This window comes from Oculina patagonica, chromosome 4 (genome assembly GCF_052425735.1).
Source record: "Oculina patagonica isolate OP01 chromosome 4, crgOcupat, whole genome shotgun sequence".
NCBI lineage: Eukaryota > Metazoa > Cnidaria > Anthozoa > Scleractinia > Oculinidae > Oculina > Oculina patagonica.
In genome coordinates, this window is record NC_135761.1 from 39,114,988 (window position 1) to 39,139,681 (window position 24,694).

General features: G+C 37.2%; 1 protein-coding gene and 4 long non-coding RNA genes across 6 annotated transcripts in view; all 5 read right to left on the reverse strand.

Moving 5' to 3' along the window:
- Positions 1-2,341: 2,341 nt before the first annotated feature.
- Positions 2,342-7,769, reverse strand: LOC144650277 (uncharacterized). The gene is made up of 2 exons (XR_013570067.1): positions 7,411-7,769; positions 2,342-2,415 (listed from the first exon to the last, which is right to left on the reverse strand). It is a non-coding gene; the product is annotated as an uncharacterized LOC144650277 (long non-coding RNA).
- LOC144650271 (uncharacterized) lies at positions 6,129-9,891 on the reverse strand. Of its 2 annotated transcripts, XR_013570060.1 has the most exons (4): positions 9,786-9,891; positions 9,546-9,667; positions 8,235-8,623; positions 6,129-6,677 (listed from the first exon to the last, which is right to left on the reverse strand). It is a non-coding gene; the product is annotated as an uncharacterized LOC144650271 (long non-coding RNA). The 2 variants fall into 2 exon arrangements; XR_013570059.1 differs by having other exon boundaries at positions 9,546-9,888.
- Positions 9,892-14,741: 4,850 nt separating this feature from the next.
- Positions 14,742-24,694, reverse strand: part of LOC144650224 (uncharacterized) — a 196,785-nt gene continuing 186,832 nt past the window's right edge. The window contains exon 2 of the mRNA XM_078509879.1: positions 14,742-14,753. The gene's annotated coding sequence lies outside the window, so the exon portion shown is untranslated. The remainder of the gene's footprint in view (positions 14,754-24,694) is intronic.
- LOC144648704 (uncharacterized) lies at positions 16,684-17,200 on the reverse strand. Its single transcript, XR_013569743.1, has 2 exons — positions 17,016-17,200; positions 16,684-16,896 (listed from the first exon to the last, which is right to left on the reverse strand). It is a non-coding gene; the product is annotated as an uncharacterized LOC144648704 (long non-coding RNA).
- LOC144648703 (uncharacterized) lies at positions 17,324-20,359 on the reverse strand. Its single transcript, XR_013569742.1, has 4 exons — positions 20,304-20,359; positions 18,809-19,023; positions 17,921-17,977; positions 17,324-17,667 (listed from the first exon to the last, which is right to left on the reverse strand). It is a non-coding gene; the product is annotated as an uncharacterized LOC144648703 (long non-coding RNA).

Consider the following 24,694-nt stretch of genomic DNA (forward strand, 5'->3'; position numbering starts at 1 on the left):
GCAGAGTGCGGAGTCCGAAATTGCGGAGTCTGTTAAAAAAATTAAAATTGAAAAAAAAGAAATAAATAAAAATGTATGATAAAAATTAAAAAGAAATTAAAATGAATATAAAAAATGGTAAATATTTATTACACAATAAATTAAATATTGAAAAATAATACACATTTTTGCACAGCTCCACCTGAAGCAGTGAAGCGGATCGTTCAGACCGCCCGCCATTTCTTTCAGTCAAAAATGACTGCAGCTCACGTTTCGCGAAACATAACGAACAGTTTGTTAACATTTTTCACAAAAATGTGGTGAATTACGACTCGTTATCTTAAAGTAGCTTTAGTTTCCTTTCTTGCCAAAGAGCCGAAAGCCGTGTTGCTTCGTAAAAAATAAAATACTCCTGGCTTTGTCGCTGTCAGAGCTCTCATTGTCGCTACTAATACCAGTGGGTGTTTCTTATTTGGGAAGAAGTTCATAACTGAACCTAAGCATAACATCTTTGAAAATTTGAACCACACCTATTCAAAAAAACAATTCTTGCAAAGAAATTGATTTAGGGCCTGATTACATGAGCCGGGCTGGCTCGTTTTGCCGAGATCTCGGCACGTCTGTTAAACGCAACAAAAATCAACTTCGCGATTACATGACAACCGGGCCAGCCCGGTTAGCCGAGATCTCGGTATCGCGATGCCGGGATCTCGGCTAGTCGGGCTGAAAATTTTCCATGTAATCGCGTTAACCGGGCCAGCCCGGCTAAGCGGGCCAGCATTAAATTTCTCTTCCGAGCACAATATCCGACGAAAAAAAATCCATGCTACTCCTTCTAAATAGGATGTAGAGGTAAAGTAACCCATCGAGCTGCATACGTGCAAAAAATTAACCACCAAACTGCCGGAAAAATGTGATTAAGATCATTTGTGCTCTGATCATTCACGCTAAAACCGGGCTGAAATCATCTCGGCAAACCGGGCCAGCGCGGCTCACCGGGCTCATGTAATACCGGGCTGAAAGTCATCTCGGCAAACCGAGCCCGCCCGGCTAACCGGGCCAGCCCGGCTAACCGGGCCAGCCCGGCTCATGTAATCAGGCCCTTACTAACCTTTTTCTCTTACCGACATGGCTACACGACGCGCCAGGCGTGCATCTCTCTGTGACAGATCGATCCAAAACCGGAGTTTTGGAAGATGAATGGAAGTTTTGACAAGTAGATCAGTGCAGTTGAATGGCTTTTTTGGGAGACAATGTTCTTTCTTTAATTTGTTTTCTGACAGCGCTCTTTGAAAATTTTTATTTTTTGCTTTTTATTGGCCAATCTATATTTTTACTCCATTATAACTATTAAGTCTGCGTAACGTATCGTTGTCGCACAATAGTTTTTTTAAGAAATAATTTAACTTCGTTAATCAGCCTGTGACAAGTTTAGAAGGCTGAGTTGACAAGTGCCTGTTGTTAATGGCTCTTTTCATAAAGGGTTTCCTGTGTATTCTTGGAAAGCCAGTGTTTTGTTTCTGTTGTAAAGATCAGATCTTTACAAATGTATTGAAACCTTAATGTTGGGAATTGTTAAAAATGTTGGAGTAATGGTTATGTAATATTTTATGAGAACCAAATATTGGTTAAAAATGGAAACTCGCGTTCTCTAGCCTCGTTAATTTTCTCATTTCGAGATAAAACGGTGAAGCCATAGATGTTTATATTTTTCTTCGGAGCAATTCCTGGTGCCTCTTCTTCTCCGATTCTTCGTACCCAATGCTCTTGAATGGACCATAACAGTGGTTTTTCGTTGACGCAAGCGCTTTCGCCGAGTCGTGTTCTTTTAAATTCTTTCAAGTTTGACACACTTTTTGAAAGGTCCCATTTTCTGGGAATAAATCATGCCGTTTAAAATGTATAAAATAACAGAGTAACATATACAACTCTATTACAATCTTAGATAATAGTTAAGTGCTGAGCTCACTAAGAAAATAATTCTCGGCACAGATCGATAAGAAAAATATGCTAGTCTGCACTCAGAAAGCCTGTCATTCTCGTCAGGGGCACGGTGACAGACCCGTTAGAGAGTTCAAAATTGTCTTACTCCCAAACCCTGGTCTGTAATTTTTTTTCAATTTTTATTATTTTTTTTTACAGACTCCGCAATTTCGCACTCCGCACTCCGCATTTTCGGAACAGCCCTAATAAAATACCTTTGATAAACCAAAAATATTTTGAAGCCGCATACCCTCTGCGAACTCGAATAATATATTGTGTATCTGCATTCGGTTGACACACACTGCACCATCTCGTACCTGGATTGAAGCCCTTTTCACCTCTTCCCACAGCATCAAATACAAGATACAGCCTTTCTGGAATGGGGTACAAATAAAGAGACTCACTGTGCCCGCAAGTAGATGGACACAAACACCTTTTGTCCGCTTGAACAAGCTGTTGTAAAAAACAATTCCAGTAGATTAATCTAGCAACCTTTGTGGCATTTCAGGTGTAAAAGTATGGGATCGCCTAGTGAAAGGGTTCCCAAGTCTCCACAGAAACAGTGGGTTACTTTGTTTGGAAAGGGTGGACCCCCTGGTTTTGTCATTATTTTTCGTGCTAGCAGAAGAAATTATATTCTTATGATGAAAATAACTGTAATAAAGCATAGAAATAGAGATAAACTGTTTGTTTAGAATAAGCAGATGTACTTAGTATACATCAGTGCACATCTGCATGCTCTTGCCGTGCATTTTTCCAGTGAGTCTAAAGCAAATTGGATAAGTAAACAAAAACTGAACTGTTTTGTGATGAATAAATCTTTGATAAATTGTCCCATACAATCACGTCTTACTTTGGTTAAATTATAGTTGGTCCCTCCCAGTCTGATCTTGTGTAATTTTCCAATCATTTTAATTTTGGTATGTATTTATGATTAACTGTTTCACGCAGTTTTCCTGGAATAAATGTCATGCTGGAATAAATGGAGTAGGTCAATTATCAATTTCTCTTGGTAGTCTTGCTTGCAACTTTCATGAAGAAACTCTTCCCAAGATTTTGAATTTCTTTCCTCATTCATGAAAACTTTCACTGTTTTCTAAAGGTTCGATTTTGATTTTGAAGATGTGCAAGTTGATTTTCAATTTCTTCTCTTGAAGCGTAGTCCCTTCTGAAGCCCTTTTTATCAGTTCTGTTTTCCTCTGTACTGTAGCGTGCACTACTTCTCTTTTCATAAAGGTCGCAGATGTATTGGCGCTGTTTGAAGCGGTTATTACAAGTTAGTGGATGCCTTGCATTTCCGCTTGATTTCCCAGTGCATGGTGGATCTAGACTCTTAATTGACTATGAACTGGGCAGTTTGAAGCACTTTGCTGCCATTGACCTCACAAGAAGAGCTGTACCTCTCTCGTTTAATGAACATTTTGCAGCCCTTGTCATCTACTTATCTGTTAATATCTGGTAAGTAGAACATAGACAGCTCATGCTGGCCTTATTCTGCTAGTAATGCAGCTTCGTCTTTCTGTTTTTCTTTCCATCCAGCAAATGTTCTACATTTATTATGACCAGAGATCAAGGCAGTGCGTTTGACATTCTGGTTAGTTAATTGAAAAAAATTGCATGTGTCGGTGTTGTTTTGATGTGTGTTGTTCGTTTTTTTTTTCTTGGGAGGGGTGGGGGTTGAGGTGTTAGTGTTATTTTCTGGTTAGTATTCTTTAACCCTGTGTGAGAGATTTAAATGTGTATCAGATTGAAGAGTTGTATGAAGATGAAATATTTTAAATTTTGCACAGTTAAAAAAATTAGTTCACCTAAGTGGGACTGAAAAGGTCACATTCCCTTATAACAGATACATTGTTATCTCCCCCATTGTATTGCAGTCAAGCTAATAAAATACCTTTGATAAACCAAAAATATTTTGAAGCCGCATACCCTCTGCGAACTCGAATAATATATTGTGTATCTGCATTCGGTTGACACAAACTGCACCATCTCGTACCTGGATTGAAGCCCTTTTCACCTCTTCCCACAGCATCAAATACAAGATACAGCCTTTCTGGAATGGGGTACAAATAAAGAGACTCACTGTGCCCGTAAGTAGATGGACACAAACACCTTTTGTCCGCTTGAACAAGCTGTTGTAAAAAACAATTCCAGTAGATTAATCTAGCAACCTTTGTGGCATTTCAGGTGTAAAAGTATGGGATCGCCTAGTGAAAGGGTTCCCAAGTCTCCACAGAAACAGTGGGTTACGTTGTTTGGAAAGGGTGGACCCCCTGGTTTTGTTATTATTTTTCGTGCTAGCAGAAGAAATTATATTCTTATGATGAAAATAACTGTAATAAAGCATAGAAATAGAGATAAACTGTTTGTTTAGAATAAGCAGATGTACTTAGTATACATCAGTGCACATCTGCATGCTCTTGCCGTGCATTTTTCCAGTGAGTCTAAAGCAAATTGGATAAGTAAACAAAAACTGAACTGTTTTGTGATGAATAAATCTTTGATAAATTGTCCCATACAATCACGTCTTACTTTGGTTAAATTATAGTTGGTCCCTCCCAGTCTGATCTTGTGTAATTTTCCAATCATTTTAATTTTGGTATGTATTTATGATTAACTGTTTCACGCAGTTTTCCTGGAATAAATGTCATGCTGGAATAAATGGAGTAGGTCAATTATCAATTTCTCTTGGTAGTCTTACTTGCAACTTTCATGAAGAAACTCTTCCCAAGATTTTGAATTTCTTTCCTCATTCATGAAAACTTTCACTGTTTTCTAAAGGTTCGATTTTGATTTTGAAGATGTGCAAGTTGATTTTCAATTTCTTCTCTTGAAGCGTAGTCACTTCTGAAGCCCTTTTTATCAGTTCTGTTTTCCTCTGTACTGTAGCGTGCACTACTTCTCTTTTCATAAAGGTCGCAGATGTATTTATTACAAGTTAGTGGATGCCTTGCATTTCCGCTTGATTTGCCAGTTCATGGTGGATCTAGACTCTTAATTGACGATGAACTGGGCAGTTTGAAGCACTTTGCTGCCATTGACCTCACAAGAAGAGCTGTACCTCTCTCGTTTAATGAACATTTTGCAGCCCTTGTCATCTACTTATCTGTTAATATCTGTTAAGTAGAACATAGACAGCTCTTGCTGGCCTTATTCTGCTAGTAATGCAGCTTCTTTCTGTTTTTCTTCCATCCAGCAAATGTTCTACATTTATCATGACCAGATTTTTCTTTAAAGCAGAAGTAGGAGCCCTGTTCCCTTGCTCTTTTAAATAACGTTTTGTTGTAACCGTCTAATAAAGGAGTTATCCTTGAAGGCTACTACTATTTGCGCATCTTCAAAAAAGTAATGGCATTCTTATTGTGTTACTTTCCTGCTAAATGTGCTGCTAAACAAGTCCAGTAGTGTTTTTTGCTTGTAAATAGTTTTTATGTTCTTGCTATCTCCTTGTTTATTATGTTGGTGGTTCAGACCAGAAGCCTTTTAAGCCTGAAAGGTGTAATGCTGTTTCCTGATGAAGTCTTAACTTATGTTGAGTAAACACTTGCATATACCATCAAACATTTTTCACAAGACTGAGATACTTTGCAAAACTGATCTTGCACTACACATTTTTTTTCATAAATGGGGCATATTTCACACGTGATTGAGCAGCATGCATTCCATCCTCTTCCAAAGGCTCTCTGGGAGGGGGCCATGAAAAATCTCTTCCTGAACACTATGCACTTCCGCAAACTTTTTTCTTATTTTCCAGACAATGCAGCCAGAAATTCATTTGAATCAAACCAAACCTGTTTAAGTTTAAACAGGGAAATTTTCTTTTGAGTTTGCTATGGATTTACTGATTATCTTATTGCCGTACCTTTATTTTCTTTGGCCATATAAAGTCAATTTCCGATCCTTTGCCATGATGTTGTGTCGGAGTTTATTTCTTATTGTTGTCAGTTCATTCCAATTTAAAGACGAAAATTTCTCGGCAGAAGAAATGCATACAGTATAAGTGAGGGTTTTCGATGTGCTGAACGACAACAAAGCAGACAGCTTTAGCAAAATTAATTTATTTAAACTGAACTTGTTCTGAAAATCAGATTAATTAAGGATGCATGAGGTCAAACTACTTTTGACGTCATAAGTTTGTCATGCAAGATTGTCATGTATTACATAAACATACATGTACACTGCTCTTACTTGCTTTTTTTAAAAAAAATGTCTTCAGTTATCTAACAATGTCAAGTCAAAGTCATTTCATAATTGATCTGCTGATCCGGAAGCAGTCATGTTAAAGATTTCATTTACAGTCAAAGATGGACCGCCTAAGAACTCTGTACAATCAAACTTGATAATTTCCAACGGTATGTGTGCAACCATGTTGTCCACAAGCGCTTCTACTTCCGTGCTACAATAATCAGCTGGTAGAGGCATCAGGTCAAGGAATAATTCTTCAAGGATATCGTTAGTATCCGGAGATGAACTGTCTACGAACTCATGATAATCCGCCAACTGTGAGGTGGGCTGGTTTTCTGGTTGTAGTAATTCCACTTTACGACTCCTTTCTTGTTGTTTTTGCGCCTTTCCTAGTTCAGGATTTTCTTGTCACCACTTCTTTAACTTTTCATAATTTGCCTTAGCGTGTTTTTCGCTGTGTTGCTTTCTCTGTTCTTTGTAGAGATCCGGATTATCTTTTCCCCATTTTTTTACTCTTGATCTTCTTTTCTCTAAAGTGGAGTAAGAAAAGTAAGTAAGAAAACTTTATTTATCCACGGAATCACATTCATCTGTTGATGTTCTTCCAGAGATCCGTGCTCTAATATAATTACAAAATTGAATTCAAAATAACTAATGAGTTCAAATATGTGTAGATATATATATATGTATTAATATTTAACAATTCTTTTAAAGCTATTAAGGTCTTTCGATTCTCTGACTTCCACAGGAAGTGCATTCCATGCCACTACTCCGTTATAGGCGAGGCTCCTTTTAAGGAACTCAGTGTTGGGTTTTGGAACACATAGATTTGTATGGCAGCCTCTAGTTTCATAGTGATGAGTCTCTCTAACTGGAGTAAAGTTTCATGCCAATGAGTGTGGTGCCAGATTATTGGCAATTTTGTACATAGTTGTTACTTTTTGTTGGTACCAGCGATCTTCTGGCATGACTTGCCAATACTTGGTTTGAATATCCTTTGTTCGACAAAGATTTTATATCAATTGATTACAATAAAACCCTTTCATTGACCATCAAAATGCACGAAGTTCGGTTTAATTGTAAGGGAAGAGATAGGAGGTACAGTCAGTATTCATTAACGTATGAAAAGCACGTGGCATTTTGAATAGCTAAAAGAAAAACAAAAATCATGGCATTGTGATCCAAGTATATAATTCCTTAGTTAAATTATAACTTTATAATCTCTAGCTAATCTCTGTTTTCACATTTCGTTATTTTACTTACCTGTAAGTGAATAGCCAGGTGTTAGAAGATCGCGAATTTTGGCCCACTGTTGCGCTGTGTGAGCTGTGTAGACCTTCTCTTTTTTGTTGATGTGAATCCACACATCAAATGCAGGAAATTTTTCAAAGAGTTCAATTCCCGTTATGTGCTGCTGCACAAGATCTCTGCAAAGATCAACCAGTGACATTCCCTTTTTAAAGTGAATGATTGTGGTAAATTCAAGGGATGGAGACTATTTACGGGTTTGAAAAACTTCAATGTGCCATCACAAGTTTTGAAGGCGTCTTCAATCCTTCGATCATTTAATGAAATGGGTGACCCATCAGCCGCACTGGAACTGTCACTTGAAGCACCATTGATTTTTTTCTTTCTTTGCGTTTACTTTTTCTTTTCAATATTTCTTATACATTTGTACTGCCATCACCTTATTATTATTATGCAATTTTAAATAATGAAAGTGAACCTAAGTTAACTTTTTTTGTAAGACGTTTTGGTCAGTCTGAATGCTCTTTGGAATGTTTTACAATCACAAAATCCATTTCTCATTTTTAATAAGTTAAAGTACATGAAGAAAACAGAATCAAAGCTTTAAATATTTGAGAACAGAAGAACCATTTTTGTTCCTTGTGCGATTGATCTATTGTTTTTTCATAGTATCCATTATTTTGACTTGATATCAACGTTATAGCTTAACATTTAAAAAATCAAATTTTGGACTAAGTTTTTTCTTCAATATGTTTTTAAGAAACATGTTATCACAGCTTCTTCATGGAGTGATGAAAGATATAGTACATAACTTTATAAGCCAAGATGCATACATTTACCTTTTTACAACAGAAAAGCATGATGGAGAACTGTCTTTGAGCCCTGTGGTCCACCTCAGATTCCTGACTATCACATGCATTATCCACAATGTTTTCAACTTCTTCAAAATCTGGATCCATAGAGATCCCTTCCAGGCATTTATGTATATGGGAAGTAACCAGGTGGAAAGATTTATTGGCCTTCTTCATTGCCTTCTTTAACTCTCCTTCTTTTTGACATTCTTCTTCAATTGTCTTTCTGGTCATTGAATTAAGTTGTAGCATTGTTGTCATTAGCGGTTTGGCTGGCTCGGTAGAAACCTGTTGACTTCCTCTTCGTAGCTAGATAAGCCCACTAGAAACTCTTGAATAATTTGCATGGTTCAGGTCCTCGATTGTGTTGTGGTAACCTAAGAAGGAAAACAAACTATTAGCAAATTTCATCACAACGTCTTCATTGTTTTATTCATGTTGGCTGAACACAGTTTCTGCACACTCTCTGGATCCGAGTGCCCATGCTCAAGGCTTTGAAAGAAATAAAATTTTAATGCTGCGTGTGCGCAGTTGGTCAAAAAGCTGCGATAGTGCATTTTATTGTCTTTCTAGAAAGGCACGTTTTCCAATGAACCAGTCATTAGAATTTAACGAAATTTTGCAAGGCTGTACTTTAGAAAGGAAGAAAAATCCGAAGTTTAACAAAGGAACTTTGAAACATTTTAGGACATTACCATAAACATAAAGGTGGGAAAAATAAAAATTCCCTCTCTTAAAACAATTAACTGGGTTGCCATGGTAACGCAACATGGTCTCCTACGACATGCATCTTAGAAATTACCCAGTCATGGGTCTGTTGACGCTGTAGCTCACTAAGTGTTTGCTGAATTGATGCGAGGTTTCACTCTGATTCATTTAAATGTTGTTGTAACCTTGAAAAGCAGCTTTAAAATGAAGGGAAGCATTTTCAAGATAAGATAGAGACTGGTGTATGTTTTAACGAAAAGAGGATTAAATAGCCAAAACAGGCCTATTTATACCAAACATATATAAAACAGACCCCCAGGAGACAACATGTGCATGGGAATTTTTAAACTTGAATGCCAAAGGGATTGGAGGCATTTGTACAAGATGGCCCAATGAGAATGGTGGTAGAACAAAGCATTCTTGAGATAAATTATCCTGGAACTAAGCTTTTATACAGAAGCTAAAACGAACCAGGCAAAAAAAACTGACTTAAACAAAATGGTAAATCAAAAGCAGAGAAATAAGCCAAATAAAGCCCAGCCTGAATAACACGGGAATGAAAGGAACACAAGGACAAGAAAAAACTCTAACCTCCTGAGCCACAGGCTGGGGTGCAGGAACCATGTTGTCGTTAACGTTTTGTACATTGTCACTGTCAGAGTCGGCTGGAGACGTGTTGTCTGGAGGGCCAACAGCAGCTGCAACAGCACCATCTGCGGGGTTCACAGAAACTTGGTCCATCATAGAGACAGAGAAATAAGAAAATCTTGGAAGATGGTGCAACGATGATGGTAAGCAGGAGAAAAAACACCAAGTTAATTTCTTCCCTACCATTTCCTGCACTGCCATTTTCATTCAGTGGGGATAGATGTAAGTTTGTAGTGACTTCCCTTTAAAATTCCTTCTCCCACTTTGTTACCAAACTGTAAGGTGGAAAAATACAACAAGTATCAGACACATGGCTTGGTTAGTTATTGTCGCCAACAAATTGAAAAGGGAACATTTGTCAATTTACTATGATTAGGTAGCCCTTATTTTTCAACAAAATGGAATGTGTGTAAGAGATTTTGATTTTGTTGGTGTCCAGGTTTTTTTGCAGTTTTTTTTGGTGTCCAGTCCAGTTCTTTGTTTCAATCGACAATTGAAAAAAGATACAACGAAATAGTAGAAGACTTAGAATTGGTTAAATAAATTTTTTTAGTCCAAGGACTGGCGTTGGGATTTAGGGTGCAAGGTGAAATAAACATGGTGAATTGGAGGTCATGGCAGGTATGTTCAATGATAGAAATTGTCCAGGTATTGATTTGGACAGAACATTTTCCCACTCAGTATAATTTGTTGCAACTTTTTTTTAAAGATGCTCTCCCATGTGTCTTGGTGACATTCTGGATAACACATCAAAATTACGCTTTAGCTTCCGAAGATATCTCTTAATAACTTCCTCCGTCTCTTTCTCCTTGATAAGTGCATCTCGACATTCGAGTAGAGATTCAACCAGAAACAACAGCGGTGATTTTATTATGTTGCATGCCTAAAATTGAAAAAAATACCTTTGATAAACCAAAAATATTTTGAAGCCGCATACCCTCTGTGGACTTGTGTATCTGCATTCGGTTAACACAAACTGCGCCATCTCATACCTGGATTGTAGCCCCCTTTACCTCTTCCCACAGCATCAAATACAGGATACAGCCTTTCTGGAATGGCGTACAAATGAAGCGACTCACTGTGCCCCCAAGCAGATGGACACCAACACCTTTTGTCCACTTGCACAAGAGCAAACCAAAGGAAATTTTCTCGTCCCTCAATGATGTTTCACTAACCAGCTTCAATTTACCACCACACTCACTGTCTCCTTTTTTTACAAAATAAAAATTTAAATGAATACAAGAGGTTTTCTTTGAATCTCAAAACAGCTTAATTTGGCTGAGCTTTGTGAAAAGTCAAGGGTCATCAGCTTCAGCGGACGAGTTATCTGCATCGGTAGTTTCTCTGGCCATTAATATATGATAACATGGAAGAAGCACCTCTTCCAACCAGTCTTTAAAGTTTGGAAAATATTTTTTCTTCAAACTAATTTTTTCCATTATTGCAACTTTTAAAATCCACTTGCAACTGAAATTATGTTCAATCGATCCTAAATATTTTAAAGGACAATCTTTTTTTGTTATTTTGAACTAGTTTGTTGATTGGCTGATGTAAGAGTGACAGTGGAATGCAGAAGTAGTCCATAGTTCTTTTTTGTACCTCATGAAGCTGGGTGTTGTCATTGAAGTCCTGAAGGTTCGTAGCGATGCGTGGAACAAGCCCTGGGATTTTGGACTTGGGTGGTACTTTTTCCTGTTGGATGGCTGCATTGTCCTCCACCGCCAACTGATTAAAATTTTCTTGATACAGGAATTTGGCATGTTCGCATGTTCGTAGAGGGTGAATTGACATTTTGAAGATACACTGCAAAGTCCTCAACAATTTTAGGTTCACACGACAAATCTGGAAGATGATAAATTTTCTCCCGCTTCCCTTTACTCCAATTCGCAAAGCAAATGAAGTCCCGATCAAAGAAACTCCTTTGTTTTTTAAAACATTACTATACTCATGCCGTTTCTCTGGACAGCTTGCGATTTCCTTCCTACTTATTTTTAGTGCGCCAGGAATTCGTACAGAGCGTAGCAGCACAGTACCAGCTGAATAGTAACAATTGTTTTTGAAAACTCAACGTAGAAAATCTCTCTTCACTCCGGCTATATAAATTGTATGTACAATATATTTTATGTTACACATGCTGCTGTCTGATATTTAAAACACGTACAGCATTTTTTATCGCCACATACTTAGTTCTCAATATTCTTTTGTGCTTAAATTATTGTAACAGAGAGTAGTTACTTGCATGCCATAATTCCTGGGACCCCTGGGGTTGTCATTGTTATTCGTGCTAGCAGAAAAAAATTATTATTAGAAAGTGGAACAAATCTAAAATCTAAAGCGCTGCTGTATTGTTAGTATGTAGCGGGCTACTGTATCCTTAAAAAGGCAGGCTACTTCATCAAACAATTGCATGTTTCATTGAACTTTATTAGGTGTATGTGCCACAAAACAAACAAACGTCAAGTCCTTGCTATCAAGGTCAACAACTTCACCATAGCCGAAATTATTCCAGGCTAACCTTTTTCCTTCAAACTTTTGTTTGTCTTCATCTTCATTCCTGGCAATAAATAGCCTTTTGAGGAATGTTTTATAGTCCTTGATCATGTCAAAAGTAACCCAATATACCGGGTACCTCGATGTTTTTCATGGAACTGTTTTCCAGTAACAAACTCTTTTGTCACAGAACTTTAACTCTCTCTATCATATCAAAGAACTTTTGTATGCAACTAAACCTTCTGTCCCATATTGAATACAAGTGTCTCTTTAAGAAATGTGAGGTTTTTTTCATGGTTAACTAAAGATAACCTTTATAACTTTCCAATGCCACATGACAGATTTGTTGGACAGGTTAGAAATATTAAGCATGGTGTGAGCATTGCTATGTTTATAAATTAACGATATGAATTCACTGAGAGAGATGATTTGTCAATAATCATGGAGAACATAATAGAAGCACAACTTATAGAGATAAATATGCCAACCAAAAGCATGTTAATTGGAATAATATACTAGTTTTTCTAGTTTGAGCACTCTGGCATGGCCAAATGATACCACAAGTGTGGGATCATTTGGGGTAGCTATACAGCTTAACCTCCATCCTAGCATCAGCACTGCACTGATGAGGCCCAGAAGGCCGAAACAGTACTGTCTGCAGTTAGACCAAATGATACATATAAGCATTTTGAGGATAGACTGTCTGCTATCCTACAAATAATAAATCAAGAAAATAAGAAATAACTTGATGGGAGATTTTAACATTGATCTATTAAAACTAGATCTAAATGACAATTCAAATAGTTTCATTAACCTTACGTTCTCTTCGTCATTTTATCCAACCATTTCTAAACCAACCAGGTTAACTAAATCAACAGCTACTTTGATTGATAACATGTTTAGTAACAAACTTGAAACGAAATGTAAAACAAATCTTCTTCTGACTGACTTGTCAGATCATCCTCCTGTGTTTCAACTTGATTTAACTGAAACTACACGTTCAACCAGGAAAAGAATTGTCAGTGATAAAAGCATTGATGATCTGTGGGGCAAGCTCAATGACACTGACTTTACTGATTTGTGTATGTGCACAAATCAAGAATATGCTTATAACTTATTTTATGGTAAACTAATGGAAAGATATGATAAATGCCTACCCAAAATTAGTGTTAGAGAAAAAAAATATCAGTACAAATTTTTTTTGACTAGTCTGAAACAATATAACTCAGTTTAAATCGGTTTGGCTGGTCAACATGACTGGCAACTTTTTGAAAATTATTTTGAGCCCTGTTTAGGAATGGCCATGATTGCTGCCTCATTTGTCATGGCATCTCAACGAGCACGCCTGTAGAGGATCATATGTTTCTTGTGATCATTTATCCAGGCAAACATTTGTTGCATGTTAAATCCACATAAAATACTGGGCTTACTCTTTGCATAATAAGTATACTTCCCACCCTGGGGTAAATTTGAAAACTTCATTTTTAACTAGTTTATTAACAAGCTTTTCAGTGTCGTTCATCATTGATGTGGACATCCCCAGAGAGTGCATATTCTGTCCAACATTTGATTTCTGTGTTGCACTTGGGCCGAGCTTTTTGATGGCCTCTGTAACTGATTTGTTAAAGAACTCCACGAGAAAATCATGTGGAATGTTGCAGCTTCCCTACTTTGTTTTTACAATCCAGTCCCAAACCAAGCGGTGAGATGCCTGTGTGCTTAGCAAAGCATAAACCTGAAACATGATGTACAAAGCCTCTAAGGAGTACTTTTATTGCTGATGTACCCTGGTGTTTCAGGTATATGAGGAAAAATTTCCAGCAACAAAGTATACGCCCACCGTCCCCTTCTGAAATTGTAACCCAGAAATTTAAGATAAGCATGCCATAGTATAGAAGAGCTTTTTTGGTAGGGTAGCATGTCACCAATCTCGTCTTCACATATCTTAGAGTCAGTAGTGAGCATGTTTGACGAAGGGCTATCAATCATAGCAGGTGGGTTGTGCTTAGCTTCATATTCTCTTCTTAATTTACCATCATGGGCAAATGTTTTGGAACAGCCAGGAGATCTGCACGGATATTTTCCTTCTGTGTTGACTTGCTGCTCCTTGGCCTGTTCCTCATGGTCCAATACCTCCAAAGACTGCATGACATGTTCATTCCTTTGTTAATCATTAACAAACTCGTCAACAACAAGGGTGGCTATTTTGCGAAGGTAATTCTCCTTTTCTTGCTTGGTTGCGGCGTTTTCTTCATTGGGAAAAACATTTTGGGTCAGTTTCTCTATGGGATCCCAACTGTTTAAACCAAGAATTTTCAGAGCAGCAGTTATGTTTCTTGCCTCCACTTCCAGGTGAAAAAACCTCAGCCTCAACTAAGAACCCATCTCAAAGTGCCCCCTCTAAAGGTCTAAAATTTAATAAGTGACCTAGAAGGCACTTAGCTGAATAAATATTAGTAGTCTTTTTTATTATAACTTTTTGTATGCAAAACATTGTTTAATTTATTGTATTCTTTAGAAAGAGAATAAGATTTAAAATTCTTGTTAAGGCCACCAAGTCCATATCTACTTTACTATTACCTGCCATAAAGATCTATGTAACAATGAAGAGAAGCACATCTGCCCAGCTCTGACATATACCCGTATGCTGTTGTTTTTTCTCTAACATCCATCATGAAACATGGATAGCTAAGAGATATGTTTAAGTCATGCCAAAAATGTAGTTGTAGGTGGCATTTTTCCAACCAACCTCTGGCATCCACTTGTAGAGATAGTCACTAACAAAAATAAGTAACTTTGCATTAAGCCTATCTCTGATGTAAGGGATGAGCAGTTCTTTCCAAAGTCCCCTGTGGCAAACTCGCATACAGACATCGTTTCATGATTGTTAGAGCCCTTGCAAACAAATTTCTGAGCAGCCTCGGACACAAATCCCAGTTCACTGGCAAGTTGAGAAAGGAAAACCTCCCAATTTAGATCGATAAAATGCCTGGCCATGTTCATCTCAAAATGAAGTCTCCCAATTCTTAGCAACGACCAATCACTTATAGTACTGCACTTCTGTCCATTGTGAACTTTTAAACAATGGTCAGTTAGAGAGTCTTCTATTACCTCGTCTCAGCATTCTAGTTTCTGAAGGTATTTTTTTCGAAAAGCAGAAAATTCAATACAAACCTGAAATTCAAATTAATGATGCACCGTATTTCACATAGCATTCCATCACACACACACACATTCACATACACACTGCTCCCGCTCGCTTCTTTTTTTGAAAAATGTTTTTAGTTATCTAACAATGTCAAGTCAAAGTCATTCAATAATTAATCCGCTGGTCCGAAAGGAGTCATGTCAAAGATTTCATTGCGCCTGTTCAAGGAAGAAATGTTCCTTTTGATAAAACATCGTAACTTCTCCAACACCTTGCATATCCCCCAGCCTCCTAAGTAGCGAACTTTCGACCTTCCCACTGCTGACATTTCTTCAACATTGAGTAGCAACGTTAGTATCTGGAGATGAACTGTCTACGAACTCATGATCATCTGCCAACGGTGAGTTGGCAGTAATTTCATTTTACGACTCCTTTCTCGTTGTTTTTGCGCCTTTCGTAGCTCAGGATTTTCTTGTCCCCTCTTTCTTCAACTTTTCATAATTCGCGGTTTGTTGCAGTGTGGTTTGTAGAGATCGGGATTATCTTTTCTCCATTGTTTTACTCTTGCTCTTCTTTTCTCTAAAGTGGATGGCATGACGTCTCAATACTTGGTTTGATTTTAGACCAGTTGATTACAATAAAACCCTTTTATTGACGCATCAAAACGTGTCACCTTAAACATCCCAAAGGTAATAAAATATCCCAAAAATATTGAAAAACCCATCACATAGTTAATAATATTAAAATTTCCTCATAAAACCTCTCAATGTTCCTAAAATATTACAGTAAACATTAGCTTGGCTTAGACAATGATGACTTCTCTTGCAACTTTGGAATGCGGCAAATTTACAAATTCAGCCCCTTGATCTTCCACTAAAATGGAAATGTAAGGTGTGCAAATCTGGATTATGTGCATATTTTTAGTTCAGTACTCAAACCAATTTGATGACAAAAGCGTTTTTGCATCACCACATTCAGCCTGTAGAAATAGAATCAATGAGTGCAACCATTAAAAAATATAAACCTTTTCGCTGATTTGTTGTCAACAGTTACCTTAGACACTGAGAAATTCTTAACAGCTTATTTGCCAAGCATTTAACATCAAACAAACACTTTATTTTTTTTATAAAAAAAGTTTAAGTTAAAGTGCCAAACAGTAGCTACTTTCAGTCATGAAACTTGTCTGTAATCCAAGTGTGTACTCTGGCGTAGAGTGCTCATATGATTTTGTTTAAAAAACGTGGTTGTGAACGAAAGAAAGCTGGAATTCAACTGGGCGTCAGAAATTAAGGATTGAATGAGATAAAAAAAGTTGCGCAGTAATGCTCAGTAAAATATGGTAATTCACTTGAAGGAGAAACGTTTCAGGGGGTTTAGTGCACTTTTAAGATTGCAAGAGCTTTTGCAGTGATCTTGCATTCAGTAAGAAGATTTACATGTCGTCGGTTTGCCTGAAGAAATCTTTAAAAACTGCATAGGTAAAGATAGGAATGTCTTGTAATGAAGTCATCCAGGCGGGGATTCCCTCACCATCGCGCTAGTTAAATTTTGCGTAGCCTTATCGAGCTGTCTTTGAACCTGTTTTCTTCTCTCTTCGGAAATTCTCCCGTCTGAATCCACCAGCAACTTCTTGTCCCATCCATATTTGATGTATTCCTAAATTTTTTATGGTCACAAATAAGTTAAACCTTGTTAAATTCAAGTGTACCTAATAGCTAATTAGTGATCGAGTTAACAACAGTGAACCGAAGCCGCAAAGCGATCTGAAAACTTACTTGCTTTTTAGCTCTTTCAAGGTCAGGCCGCTCAAATTTCGACATGCCCTACACTTCAACGGCCTTATTGCTTCAGCCTTAGTTAAAAGGTCGATGTCTTTCGCCGATTTAGCTCCGTAAATTGCGTTTTCATCTGGCGCTACGCGCCGACCTTCATGACCCGCGGCCATGTTTGTTGACATAACCTTGACCTGATTTGGTACATTTACCCAGAGTTCCGCGCGTGGCACCATCTTTTTTCTTACGGAGGATTAAACTTTCACTCGTTACATCTTAGATGGAATCATAAAAGAGCTAAACAACAATGCTTCAATTGCAATTGGCTGTTTATTGAAATCATTTGCATGCCTTTTTCCCTTTGGGCACAATACATCTTTCAGTGACCTTTTTCAAAAAACATACATAAAGGAAAACGCGAAAGACATCTTATATTCCAAAACAGCCCTGGTACAATGTTGTGATAAAAAACACCTCAAAAATTGAAATCAATAAAAATGTGGAAACTAATTTTACAAAAAGCATTTTATACAATGTCACTTAATACTCATTTAAGTCTATTTCGTTCCCTGAAGAGTTGTTACTATCAATATCAGATGCAGTTTCAGTTGGTTCCCCTTGTGCTTGCTCTGTACTCTCTTCATTCTGGGGCTGCCTGTAGATTATTAAAGTTTATTTAGAAAACAGTATAACAAATACTAAAATAAACAGATGCTGAGTTGCACAGTTCTTTTGTGCTTTTGTTTTACATTCGTAAACTACAGGTGTAATAACTCAATGCAACAGCAACCAACAAGAAAATAAGATGGGTTAAACCCTGTGTTACAGAAAGAAGAGCTATTTAAAAAACTATTTCAAAGTAGAGATGAAAATAGGTAACAAGGAATGAAGAAATAGATTTGATTTACCTTGCTTGAGTTTCGTGCCAAGGAAACAACTGTTTGTAAGTCATTGTGATTGGTGACCTAATGGATAAGATTGTACATACACCTAATTGCAATAAGGTTGTCATTGTAAAAAGGAAAAAGTCAAATAGGAATTAATTAAGCACATGCATGAAATTATTCGTACAAATGGCCTCAAGATACGAATAAATCAATTTATCTTGTTACAGCATAAAAAGTGGACTCAAAGTGTGCGGATAAAAACTCGTGAGTTTTCTGCAAATGCTACCATTTATGAAACTACGATAATTAATTCCTATTTACCTTTTTCTATTTTCTTTTTTCTATGACAACGTTATTGCAATTAGGTGTATGTAGCAAACTGATGAGCTTTGAAACAAGTTTAAAATTCTATTGTGCAAATTAAGCTTAGTCACTCAATGGTTTGTTTGCATTTATTTTGAAAACCTTGAAGAAAAAAGTCAGTTACCGGTAATCAAAGTTGCAATATTTATATTCAATTTGCAGCATGTGCTAGCTTATATTAAACTGTTTAAGGTTGTTTTTTTGAGCTGGGTTGGTTTAATAAGGTTAAATTCGGTTCAGTTTATCTGTTTCAGTGTCATTCAGAAGTCTGAATAGTTTCTGAAAGTAATTTATGGTATTGAAGTCCAAATTTAGGTAAGTTGTCACAACATTAACCCATAAATGATGTTGCATTTTGGCTTACAGCAGTAAACTATGAACTTTTTATAGAAATTCTTTGTCTTTTCAAAAGTGGTACTGTTCTTGACAAATAAGAGTTTGGTACTTCATTTGGACAATACTTTGAATTCTTTATAAGTTTCCACTTGTAAAAAATAAGCAGTTTTGTTTTTGTGAAAAGTAGTTATCAAGAAGTGTCGTGTTCACCTGCTGGTGTTGTTGGAGTGTAATGAGGCTCCCCATCATTTGTAAGTAGGACTGAACATCTAAGAGATGTCTCGTAGTCCAGTGTAGGTGATGAAGCCACTCTGTCAATGCAACGTGATGAGGTTTCCCATCATCTGCAGGTAGCACTGTACGTCTAAAAGGTGTCGTGTCGTCCAGTGGAGATGATGAAGCCATGTTGTCATTGCTTGTCAATATTTTCACACAAAAAAAGAACATGGAGTTTCCAGATGTTTTTACTGATAATTGGCAATTATAGGATGAGGCTAAGTATGATATAAAAAAATTCGGAAGATCAACAAAGTGTTATTCACTGAAGCTAAGGCTGAGATGCATAACAACCTCTATTATTGGCATATTTCTTGATAACTCATGAAAGTCAAATCCAGGAATTGTTTTAAACTCTAAATAGCAAGGTATTCAGGCTTGAAGCTTCTGTTTTTGTATTAGCATTTAAATTCTAGTGAGCAGTTTGATCTATTGGTAGTTGTCATTTTAGCGTTGAATCCTCGCAAAATAGTGCCGAATTCCTCTGCTGGTTTTTAAATTGGATTTTTAGATGATTTTTTCTTGAATATAAGCTGTCAAACTTAAAGGCCTTCACTTGAAAGCTGTGTTCTTCTTGTGCTTTATTGTGTCGTAATTGTGGTTTCTTAATTATTGTTTCCATGTACACTGCAGGTTGCAGCTTTGTTGTGTGCATGCCAAAGAAATATGACTGTTTGCAGTACATACATACATACATACATACATACATGGTTTATTTGATAAAGCAGGTTACAAAATAATTGGCAAGACGATAAGTCCTGATGTGGACCTGCACTATCTAAAATAATAAATTACAATAAGATCCTATATAATACATGATCCAAAATTTATTTACAATATCTGAATAAATAATGATAGGTAAAATAGATGAATTAATAACAATATACAGTAAAAAGATAAATAAATGAATAAATTAAAAATATATGAAGTCCAGAGATTTGTTAGAAACGCAGCAGGACGCTTTAGTGAAACTGATAGATTTTAAGAGACTCTTATTTGCCTTAAGTTTTTTCTTGAAAGAATCAAGGTTAGAGCAAGACTTGATGTCATCGGGAAGGAGATTCCAAGATAGAGCAGCACGATGTTTAAAAGAAGATCTTCCCACTTCTGTTCTTGGTCTATCAACCTCAACATTTAAGGATTTTCTAAAGTTATAAGTAGACTCGGGTTTCACTAGTAAGTCCTTTAGAGGATCAATGCTATTTCCATGGTAAATATTGTGCGTAATAACTAGAAGTCTCTTAATGTAAAATGAAACAATTGGGTTCCAATATGGAGCGTTCCTGATGTAATCACTATGGATGTAATGCGGTAGACTATTAATAATTCTTGTTGCTCTCAAATGAATTCGGTCTACATTCTAGGTCTTTATTCTAGGCCAGAAACTAGTTGTTTTTTTGATAAACGAAGAAACTGTAGATCTACTTTCTTTGTGAGGCTCCTGCTCTCCTTTGGTTATTTGAACCTGGAAACAAGTTGAAAATGTGTGTTCTGGTTATCTTACGTGGTGTGTAGTCAAAGATTTTATTTATTGATAGCTAAGTGTATTGCTGATCTTCTTGATATCCATAGTTGTCCCACAGAAGGTATTGGAAATTCCTGAAAATTCTAATATAGATTACCAAAAGTTTCACCTTGAATATCCCAAAGCTAATAAAATATCCCCCAAAATATTGAAAAAAACTGTCACATAGTTAATATTAAAATTTCCCCAAAAAATTCTCACATTTTTATAGTTATCAAGGGAGCTCTAAAATTGTTAACGCTTGTACAGGCTTGTACTTGTGTGTTACCTGTTAACAGTAAACATTTGGCTTATGCAATGAGCACATAATGACTTCTTGCAACTTAAGAATGCGACAAATTGGCAAATCCAGCCCCCTTGATCTTCCACTGAAGATGCATATTAAGTTCGGTGCTCAAACCCATTTGATGACAAAAATGTTTTTGTTCCACCAAATTCAGCCTGTAGAAATAGAATCGATGAGTGTGACGATTAAAAAAAGTATCTAACTTTTAGCTAATTTGTTATCAACTGTTACAGTTGATTTTCAATTTGATTTGTTTATTTTTTCTTGAGGCATAGTCACTTCTGAAGCCCTTTTAACCAATTCAGTTTCCCTCTACTGTAGCACATATTACTTCTCTTTTTATAAAGGTCGCAGATGTATTGCTGCTGTTTGAACAGTTATAAAAATATTACAAGTTAGTGAATGCCTGTCATTTCCCCTTGATTTTCCAGTGCATGGCGGTGGATCCAGGCTCTTTATTGCACATTTAATAAACATTTTAAAGCCCTTGTTATTTACTTCTCTGTTAAGAAGAACATAGACAGCTCTTGCTGGCCTTATTTCTTTATGGTCATCTCTGAAAAGAGTTTTGTTTTGTCCAATCAACCAGACTGGACATAAGACACAAAGGTAACAAATTTATGCTAGATATTAAATTAATACCTGAAGGATAAATCTTTACCTCTCTGATAATCATACTGGCTGTGAATTCATTAGGCTCGATTTCCGCCGCCTTCTCAAGTCCGGTCTTTGTTCCTCCCCGAGAGAGACGGCTGGACGCGTGAGCGGCCTACCATGTCTGTGACGTAATTAAAAAAATACTAATTTATGTGTTCTCATGTCATCGGAGGTGAATTCGTATATCTGCCGTTTATATTAAATACGGTCTTTCGACCTTTTTTGCTTCCCAGTTGTTTCTGAAGGGTACTATATGCTGTATTATTTGGAGGTATCATGTATGTGTTGATTTCAATAGAGCCGAAAGACTGGCCAAGCAAATTTCTAAAGGTCATAGGTCTGCACTGCACGCATTTCCGTTTGAAGAGTGTAACACTTTTGGTTCTGTTTCGCTAGCGCGGTTTGTTTTGGCTCATTTCTATTTGCAAGATATGCTATAAGCTTTTAAAGGGTTCGCTCTGGAAGGAAAAGATCTGACATATTTCAAAAAATTGTTGATTTAATACTTGCATTTTAAAATTGATTCCCGGCCCTTAGCATTGTTTAATCAATACTGTTGCAAGATGTACATGTATTTTGCCTTATCACGGATTTATCTCTGTCCGGTCTCGCCAGAGACTGTTTTATCTTTACTTCTAGAAAGTTAAAAGTTAGTTTCAGAGAGACATTCTGTGATGTAAAGGATATAGTTCTTGCTTTGATCGAGCACTTTGTCTTTTGAGCTCTATGTTATTGTCATTGCGTTACGTTGGCACCACGTACAAGATTCGAATGTAGATTTGTAGATCAGCGACTTTCCTGACCCTGTTGGCTGAACTACGAAGACATCCTGGCCACTAACCTGCTTTTCTATCGCATTTTGCTATAATAAACGTCTCTAAAATCCGTTCACGTGCCATACGCAACATTCGTCATTTTGAACATCTTTGTCTGACAAGATTATTTATGCGGCCTGTTAGGCCTGACAAAAATCTGCAGGCGAAATTCTGATTGGCTAAGGCAAACAAAGGAGACCTCACGCATCCAGCCGTGCTTTCAGGGGGACTAGCGCAGGCTCATTTTCCTGAAAAGCGGCTGGAAATCGAGCCTATGAATTCATTTGCCCGCTTTAAATTGTTGAGCTTCTGTTCTTTTTGGGGTTTTTGTCTGCTTTACTTTCTTTTTTATTTTCTTTCTTCTTCAGCACTTTCTTTTTTGCTGTCTTCTTCGAAGTCTTTACCACTTCATCAACATCAGCACTCAGGTCTTGATCATCAGCTTCATCTGTACACAAACAAAATAATGGGTATTAAATTCGATGAAATTTTAAAGATGTCAAACATTAAGATTTAGACTTTTTCTGAGAATAGCAGAAGTGTGAAATGACTTGAGAAAAAACTTAAATTTGGCAAGGACTGTATTGCACAAATATGTTGAGCATTTAGTGTTTATTGGTCATTCAAATCTCAGGTAAAGCCATTCACTGTGGTAGAGGTCATAATAGAATAATGTGTCGGATTTTAGGGCAAGGTTCTGTAATATAAAATCAATCTGCCTGGCTCTGCAGTTTGTTGGTCCCTCAACGTTAGTGCAGTTTTATTTTTTTCACTTTGGTGCTCGACGTAAGTGCCTTTATTATTTTATTTGTCATGCACATACAACATTCAGCCACGTCTTCTCAGCTGAACATGCTGATCTGGTGATGATTGCTGGGACAAGTCCATTGTTGTCACCATAGGCGTCCCAAACTCATGATTCAAGAAATCGATCAAATAAATGATTGTGTAAGCTTATGAATTATTTATGTGAGCGTATGAATGATTCAAAGTTTATTTTGATTCATGGCATTGAAAGTTGGTTTGATAGCATTACCGAGAACTTTTCCAATTTTATTCATATTTTTTTGCATATTTAATGAACTAAAATCACAATTTTCGGTTTTTCTTAATTTCTTGAAAAGTATAAATGCCAAGAAGAAAAGAATAATATTTTCGGACATAGTTCCCCAAAGGTGTTCAACAGGCAAAGTTTCAGGATTTTAGATTTAGGGAGCCTGTCCAACGATTATTCATATTCAGAGTCGGACAGTCTTAAGACTGTATAATACGTCCGCCTTGGGACTTGAAGGATAGTATGATTATAAAATACACCCACCTGAAACTTGAAGGATCCCTGAGTGCAAATCAATCAATCAATCAATCAAACTTTATTTATAGAGGGTTACACGTAATAGTTTTACAACTAATAAAAAGGTTTGAGAATGCAAAGGTTTAAGAATGCCCGGAACGCCATGTTATGACCCTGTTTACTTCAGCTATACTGTCTCTTTACCCGGTCATTTTCCCTAGGCTTGCGTCTCTTTAAAACGTTACCCACAAAGTTATTAAAAAAAGCACGCAATATTTCACAACTGTCCAACTTAGGAAGATATCCAACAAAGAAAACTGAGCGGCAAGCAAATGTGGGAGACAAGCCCAGAGAAAATGACAACCATAACCCGCTTAGCGAGGTCAAGGGCAGTTCATGTAAGACAATGCGCTTGCGGTGGCATTTCCCAGAACTAAAGCCAGTGGGGACAAGGAAAACATATCCGGGCAGAAAAAAAAATCCCTTGAGGCAAAAACAAACAGAAATTAGAGGTTAACGACAAGTTTAATTGATGATTCAATCATTTAAACGCCAAACAGCTATCATTGTACTTCACACATGCAACTCAAAAACGCTTGTTGGTACATCCACGCCCCATGTGGCCAGCTGGCCACAGGTCCAACATCTTGGCGGGAGACGAGGCTGTCCACCTCCACCAAACCCCTCCTACGGAAAGTAGGAGGGGGTCGCCACCGACCAGCGATAACATCTGAAATGGCATAAGTGATTCTCTTCATTAAGTGATTTCTGAATCGCCCTTACCACTTCCGCTTCCTCTTTGGACGCTATCAGCTTGGTCAAGATAGCTTGCAAATTACCATTGGAAAGAAAATGACGGAACTGGCACAGCCATATCGGCTGGCTCTCGCATTCCCTTTCTCCCTGGCTATTTCCACGAAGCTCTCCAAAGCCGCTATAGCCGAGTACGGGTCAAACAGCTTGGAAGGTTTAAATAAGAGCGTCTGGACCATCACCACTGCCGAATCAACAGTGGAAACATCAGCGGACTTCCGCAAAATTTCAACTTTCTTCAAAAGTTGGGTCAACTAAAGAAATTTAGTTGAAAACTGAAAGAGTTTTCCAGCAAAGTTGGATCCTTTGCAGACTAAGTTAAGCCAGACCCTTCTTGATACCTTCAAATCAATGGAACCTACACAGTCAGCAAATGTAATTCATTGAAAATGGAAAGAGTTTTCCAGCAACGTTGGATCCTTTGCAGACTAAC